This window comes from Melampsora larici-populina, assembly GCF_000204055.1.
Source record: "Melampsora larici-populina 98AG31 unplaced genomic scaffold MELLAscaffold_47, whole genome shotgun sequence".
Lineage (NCBI taxonomy): Eukaryota > Fungi > Basidiomycota > Pucciniomycetes > Pucciniales > Melampsoraceae > Melampsora > Melampsora laricis-populina.
This window is the reverse complement of record NW_006768811.1, coordinates 101,360-110,062: the sequence shown is the minus strand read 5'-3', so window position 1 is coordinate 110,062 and position 8,703 is coordinate 101,360.

Sequence of the window (8,703 nt, the reverse complement as noted above, 5' to 3'; positions counted from 1 at the left end):
TTTTAGAATTTCAAAAACATGTAGAAGCTCTTCATAATCTTCCAGATGAAGCTGGAGCTGAAGGAGACATCAATCTCAAAGGTATTTGATTATATTTTCGAATTTTTTTTTTTTTCGAAATTTTCTTTTTTTCACGTTTTTGGTTGTTGATCCATCTATTTTTTTTTGGTTCTTTATTCAACAGATCTTCCAGATATCCACGTGGCGTGTTCTGCTGTGGATGCAGACTGGCCTATAATTGCAAATGGTGAGTGATTTTCTTTAATTAATTTCGAAATTTGATGCAATTTTTTTCGAATTAATACTGATTATTCATCCTTCTTATTCATTATTAGTATTATTCATTCTTATTATTAATCATTCTTATTAATATCATTCTTATTATTCAATTAGTTAATGATTCAAGTTTAGATCTCAAAGATCCACGGTGGGGTAAACTTTTTAGAAGTGAGAAAGTGGCGAAACAATACCTTTACTCCGTATCTTTAAATGGTGGATATGGAATATCCGTAACTTCATCAAAAAATAACTGTGGATGCCATAAAACTATTTATTTTCACTGTCATCGTGGTAATCCTAGAAAAAGCAAAGCTACTCAACGAGTCACTTCAACCAAGAAAACCCGATGTCAGTGGAAGGCTGCTATTAAACAAAATAAGCAAACTGGTGAATGGGTTTTAGATCAAGTCAAGAATAGTAGTACTGGACAATTCCTCAACCATCCTTTAGACCGATAAGTAATTTATCTTACCCGAAAAATGACCCTGATATCGAATCCGTAAACCTGAGAGTAGACAAGGACGACTTCGAAACTTCGTGGGACAACTTTAAGACGGTAGCCTGGTTCATAACTGAATATAAGGGAAGATTAGTTCTTGGAGTATTCGACTGGGCCAAAGCCTATCGCCAGATACCTGTAGCGATGGATCAATGGCACTTCTTGATGGTGTTAGGCTTCAATAACATGGTTTACGTGGACACAAGGGTACAATTCGGGGGAGTAGGTGGATGCGGTACCTTTGGTGAAGCCGCAGAAGCGTGGAAAGAATTAATGATAAGGAAGTTCAACTTACTGAAGGGGTTCCGTTGGGTAGACGACACGCTCTTTGTTAAACCTGCGGACGGAACTAACCCAGCAACAATGAGGGACATAGCGATGGAGAGTCAAAGGATGGGAGTAGAAACAAATGAGAAGAAATGGAGAGAGTTTGATGTAGAGCAGAAGTATTTGGGTTTCATTTGGAATGGGGAAAATAAAACAGTTAGATTACCCGAGGAATAAAAAACCTGAGGATGCAACAGATAGAAGAATACTTACAAGAAGATAAACAATCTCTCAAGAAGACAGAGGTCCTGAGCGGACAGTTGAACCACATAACGTTTGTATTTCCGCAAATGCGGGTGTATTGCTTGGCGATATATAGGTTGATGAAGACCTGGGGAAACAAATTTGCCTTAAGAACTGTTCCACAAGAAGTTCGTGAAGATTTAGGAATTTGGATGGAGACACTACGAAAATCAAATCCCTTACGAATTATACTGATTCCGGAAGTAAGGAACGTAGGTTGGGTTGGAGACGCGTCGACGTCGTTCAGAATAGGGATTATAGTGGGGGAGAAATGGTCACAGTTCAAGTTGAAGACAGACTGGAGACGGCTAGAAGATAACGGTGATAGACGTGGGATAGCATGGGCAGAAACGGTAGCTGTCAGGTTTGGTTTGCTGATGGTAGAACAACTCGAGAAGGTAGAAGGACAAAATTACCTGGTGTTGACCGATAACACAGTCACCGAAAACGCAGTGGTCAACGGAAAATCAAAAGATCCTTTGGTGAACGCCAAGTGGAAGAGGATTCAAGGAAGGCTAATTGAAAAGCAATATGTGATTACAGCAAAGAGGGTGGTGTCAGCTGATAACGCAGCAGACGCGTTGTCAAGAGGGAAAAGATCTAATAAAAGGAAAGAAGACCAACTACGGTTAACCCTCCGAAGTGATTTGAAGGAATTCTTAATCCAAATGAAATGAATCGTCCCATTGAGCCAAAACCACATGGAAACATGAAGAGCTCATAGAGCCTAAAACATGAGCTTTTGTGAGTATAGGCCTGCCAAAGACCTTATGAGAGAGAGTCGTACTTGACAACAGTTGAAAGTCTCAAAAGGCTAAATAAAGGTAGAGAATAAAAGTAAGTTCGAGGAAAGTCCACGAGAATGTGCCCAACAGAAACCTTGAGAGAGAGGGTTGTCCAAGACAACATCTGTGAGCCTCAAAGGATAGAATGGGTGCATGGGAAAAATGTCAGGTCGAGAAAAGACCGTGGAAAGAGGGGTTCGAAATGAGCCAAGAAATTGGTTTTAGTGGAGAGTTGAATGAAAGAACCGAAGAAGAGAGACTAGCGAACCATACCTTCGACAAAAACTCACGCCATGCCTCGCCAACATCCACGAAGAAGACCAGCGGTCAGTTCCGAACCGTACAAAGTACCAGGTCATTTTGCGAGGGCAGCGAAGAAGTCGACAGAGCCAGGAGCTCATCTGGCGATAGGCATCTGGCCTAGAACGACCCTCTCAGGCTACTCATCAGGCCTATCGAAGTATATAGCCTATGTAGAATCAACAGGAAGAGAATTCGATGAGTTGGAACCGATAAGTAATGAAGAAATCTACGGCTTTGTGACTTGGGCGGGACGAACGAAGCTGGATGTACCTAACCCACCAAAGAAACCAATCACCGCAAAGACGATTGACAAATACATCGATGGTATTAATGCATGGCATATTGTTAAGGCCGTTGCTATTTGCAGCCCACACAAAAACCATGTAGGCGCGGCCAAAACAGCGCCTACATGCCTTTTTCCCACGAAAAAGCGCCTACATACAGCCTGTAGGCACTTTTTCCCTTTGCAAATGACGCCTACAGGCTGGAAAACCAATGTAGGCGTCATTTGGATACGCCTACATTCCAAAAATGAAATGTAGGCGTCATTTTTATACGCCTACATATGTGGGCGCACGGAAATTACGCCTACATTTTATTTTTTCGACTGTAGGCGTAATTTGGGTGCGCTTGAATTTTACGCCTACTTCCCTTTTTTTGCATGTAGGCGCAATTTCTGAGCGCCTACATTTAAGATTTGACATGTAGGCGGGTGAATATCACGCCTACATGGATTTTCCTGCATGTAGGCGTGGGAAAAAAGCGCCCACTTTCCTAATACAGCCATGTAGGCGTTGTTTCTGCGCGCCTACAGCTATTCAGACGCGTGGGAACGCGCCTACACGTGTGTGTACGTGGAAGTTTGGTCAAACTTCACGTACACATCCACTGATATAGAGGCCCCTTGGCTCCTTTCCCCCCTTTTCCACTCTAGAACACGGACTTTGATCTTTTTCAACCCTCCACCCTTCAAAAAATCATCAACTTCTCAGTTTTAAAGCTAGTCACGCCTGGTTTTCACTCTTCACATCAAATTAAAATGAAAAACAACAACTTCAACAACAACAACCAAATCCCTATGGGTGATTTTAAACCTTTCAACAATACCAATCAGATGAATAATCACAACAACAATTTCAACAGTTTACAACATGATCAAATGAATAATATAAACAACAATTTAAATCAAAACTTCAGTAATCAAATGATGAATAATATGAATAATATGATGAATAATAATAATCATATGATGATGAATAATAGTAATCAGGTGTTCAATAATCATAATAATCATTTATTCAACAATAATCAACAAATTCCATCAAACCATCAAGGTTCCTTAATGATGAATCAAAGTAATTTAATGAACAATCAAAGTAGCTTATTGAATATTAATGATGGTGTTATTAACACGGATTTCAACACTCAAACTTTATTGCACAATAATAATTCCAACTTTAACACTCATTCTTTCAATAATAGTAATTTAGATTTACCAAATCAAACTCAAAATACCTTAAATCAAAATAGTATGAATCAAATTGACAATAACACTTTGGGTCTTCTTTTGAATATGATCAATCAATCAAAGATGAATAATCCTGTTCAACCAAATTTTAATTCCGTCAATCAAAGCCTTTTAAATTCTTCAAATTTAATCACTTCTTCTAATTCAAATTTCAGTTATAACAAATCAAATAGTAATAATAATCAGATAAATGATTTAAAACCAAATCTCAACAATTTCACTCATCCAATTCAGTCTAATAATCAGATGAATCATAATATTTCCATTCAACAATTAGCTGACAGTGACATGAATTTAAATGAAGATAATCAAAAGTTTCATACGGAGTTTTGACAACTCCACCTTCCAAAAGAACTTCCCAATCTGTTTCAAATTCAAATTCATTTCAAACTGCTCCCTTATCACTTCCACCTCAAAAAACTTCTCCCTTTTCCAAAGTTCAATTAGATTTAAATCACGTAGATGAAATGGATTTAGATTCAAAGCACATAGATCATGAAATGGATTTAGATTCAGATTTAGACGCGGAAGGTTTGACAGATGACGGAAACAATGATGACTTTATTTATATTAATAAGCAATACATTATTAAAGATCCTTTCAACAAAAAAAATAAAGCTTTTGAAGATGATAAATTCAGTGAAGGTGAGTTTCAATTTTTATATTTTTTTTTACATGATTGATAATTCTTCATATTAATATGTGTTTTTCTACGTGTTTTAGAATTTCAAAAACATGTAGAAGCTCTTCATAATCTTCCAGATGAAGCTGGAGCTGAAGGAGACATCAATCTCAAAGGTATTTGATTATATTTTCGAATTTTTTTTTTTTTCGAAATTTTCTTTTTTTCACGTTTTTGGTTGTTGATCCATCTATTTTTTTTTGGTTCTTTATTCAACAGATCTTCCAGATATCCACGTGGCGTGTTCTGCTGTGGATGCAGACTGGCCTATAATTGCAAATGGTGAGTGATTTTCTTTAATTAATTTCGAAATTTGATGCAATTTTTTTCGAATTAATACTGATTATTCATCCTTCTTATTCATTATTAGTATTATTCATTCTTATTATTAATCATTCTTATTAATATCATTCTTATTATTCAATTAGTTAATGATTCAAGTTTAGATCTCAAAGATCCACGGTGGGGTAAACTTTTTAGAAGTGAGAAAGTGGCGAAACAATACCTTTACTCCGTATCTTTAAATGGTGGATATGGAATATCCGTAACTTCATCAAAAAATAACTGTGGATGCCATAAAACTATTTATTTTCACTGTCATCGTGGTAATCCTAGAAAAAGCAAAGCTACTCAACGAGTCACTTCAACCAAGAAAACCCGATGTCAGTGGAAGGCTGCTATTAAACAAAATAAGCAAACTGGTGAATGGGTTTTAGATCAAGTCAAGAATAGTAGTACTGGACAATTCCTCAACCATTTATCTCACAATCATGAAACTTTTCAATCTCCTAATGAATTCTCAATATATAGAAGATTAGATTTAATTCAGATCATGTTAGCTCAAAAATTAAGTAGTTCTTCAATCAAACCGCGTCACATTATGACTTCTCTTGACAAGAATCCGGGTTTAAATCCTATCATGAAAGACATTTATAATGCAAGACAGAAATTTCGAGCTCAAGAATTAAATGGAAGGGATCCTATCACCGCTTTATTAGATTTCTTTATCAAAAATAAATGGAATTATCATGTTCATAACAACGATAACGGAAAATTATTATCTTTATTCTGTGCTCATCCAGACTCAATCAAATTAGCTTTACGTTTCCCTCACGTTTATGGAGTAGACGCCACTTATAAAACTAATGATTGTGAATTACCATGTCTTCATTTCGTGGGAACTACATCAATTAATAAACCTTTCTCTGCGTCTTTTTGTTTTATGATGGACGAAACTCAACCAACTTACGAATGGGCTTTATATAGATTTAAACTTTTATTTGAAGGTTGTGATGCTGAACTTTCACCTAGGTTATTTGCTACTGATAGTGAAAGAGCTTTGATTAACAGTATTCATAATATTTTTCCTGATGCTGACCATATCCTCTGTCTGTGGCATATCAACAAGAATATTCAAAGTCATATTGAATCAAAATCATCAAAAATCAATGAAAATCATTTTCTTAAATTATGGAATTCCTTTTGTTCTTCTCAAACAAATTTAGATTATCACAACTCAAAAGATCTCATTAAAAATTACTTAATTGAAAATCACGCTCAGGACCTTCTCAAATATATAGAAAAGAAATGGTATTCTCAAGAGCGCAAATTTGTTTCCCTTTTTACGAGTAAACTCAAACATTTTGGAACCGGTACAACTAGTAAAACTGAAGGAACTCATTCTACCATCAAAAAAGATTTAGAAAGTACAAAAGATTTAGAAAGTACTAAACATGACTTATATTCAACGGTGAAGCATTTTCAAAACGCACTGGACATTCAATATAATGAAATTATTGGCTCAATCCGTCATCAAAAATCCAAAAAACTCAACAAATTTCATTCTATTTTTGACGATCTTCACGGAAAAATTTCTCAATTTGCTATTAAGAAAGCAAATGAACAACTCAAATTAATTTTAAATTCAGATTCACTTTCACTTCCTCCTTGCAACTCAAATTTCACGGCCACTTGGGGTATACCATGTGCTCATCAAATTAGTACGTATTTAGGACTGGTAGAACAACCAATTCCAATTGAAGAGTTTAATCAGCAGTGGCATTTATTTACTGAGTATGCACCTAGAGATCTTCAAGAAATCAGAGCTAAAATTAATTCACATTTAAAAAAGATTAAACTACAAGATGAAAGTTATTTAGCTAAATTTGAATCAGATTTGAAGAAATTGATCAGTGGTAGATATGTTTTAGTTCCTGTTCAACCTCCTTCTAAATCAGAAAAACCCAAAAATAAAGGAAGACCTAAAGGCGCTAAAAATAAGAAACTCAAGAGGGATCCTTCAAGGTTTGAACACGTTGAAAAAGAAGAAAGGAAGAGGAAAAGGAAATGTGGTAACTGTGGAGAATTAGGTCATGATAAATCAAAGTGTGCTGTTAAATATTCAACTGATGAAGATGATCATTATTCAGAAGAAGAAGAAGATGGTGATGATGATTCAAAAGAATCAGATGATGTTAAAAAATCAGTAGTTTTAATAAACTCAGAAGATTTAACTGATATTGATCAAACAAATCTTAATGATGTTTCACATGAAGATTCAGATGATGTAGATGATTCAAATAGTTCAGCTAGTTCAAAATATTCAAATGATTTACGTGATTTTAAATCAAATGATTTAAAATCAGAACAAGAAGAAGCAGAAATGATGAAAACTTTAACTTATAATGAAGAAATTATTAAAGCTGACTATGATAATGATCAAGAATTTTATCATAAAAATCATTATCAAGATCCTCACAAGATTGAAGAGTATCATAATCAATTATTAGAGGTTGTTAGACCTTATGTTACTTCTATGTATGATCCTCCTGGGGATGGACATTGTGGATATCACACTATAGCTCATGCTCTTGGTCAACACAAAAAAGGTGCTCAGAAATCTATTAGACAAAAGATGGTTGAAGATCTAGACATACATCATAAAGAATATCTTAAGTTTTATTGGCAGAAGAGTGGTTCTACGAGAGCTAAAAAGTCACTCACCAAGGCTCAAATTCAAGAAAAACAAGAACTGGCAACTGAAAGATACATTCAAGACATATCAGAAAGAATAGAAACTTATCCGGATGGACCTGTCAGCAAATTCAACTGGTTTGAATCAACCACTATGGGTCTAATTGCAGCAAATACTTTTTCAAGGCCTGTTATCATCATCAGTACCACTCCTCATCACTGTATGAGTTTCTTTCCTTTTTACTCCAAAAAGAATTCCACTAATAAACCTATAGCTCTTGGTTTTGTGGCCAATGGTCATTGGGTTTCTCTTTCTTTTTCTTCTGATTCTCCTTCACCTTTTCCAAACCCTGCTCTATGGAAAGATCAGCATAAAACTTGGCTTTCAATGGCTGGAAGAAATGCTGCTGGGTGGACGAATGATGGTTTCCTCAAAGAATGTTTTGCTTTATGGGACAGAAAGATGGAGGAAATAGAGAAATTGAAGGAATTAAAAGAAGGAGTTACCACCAGAAGTTCTAAAAGACGAAAAGGTATTGTTATTGATTAATTTGTAAAATTTTTTTCGTGTAATATTGTTATTGATTAATTTGTATATCTTTTTTTTGTGTAATAATTTCAGAATTCTTTTTTTTGGTCAAACATGTTGAGATGAGAAGATTGTATTAAAGTTCAAATACAATAACATTACATTATTTTTCCGTCCATGGTGCACTCATTTCGAGTCAAAACTGCTTTTTCCGTCCATGGTGCACTCATTTCAAGTCAAAACTGCTTTTTCCGTCCTTCGGTTCTCTCATTTTGAGTTGAAACTGCTTTTTCCGTCCTCCGGTTCTCTCATTTCAAGTCGAAACTGCTTTTTCCGTCCTCCGGTTCTCTCATTTCAAGTCCAATCTGCGTTTTTGACATCAAAATGGGGCTTCATAACCGGGCTGACGGGTTATGAAGCCCCATTTGTAGCGCCTACATTTGCAAGACTGGATGTAGGCGCTGATTTGGGCGGAAAAAATTATGTGGGCGCTTTGAAATTACGCCTACATGCCCTAGTAACCATGTAGGCGTAATTTCAAAGCGCCTACTTGGC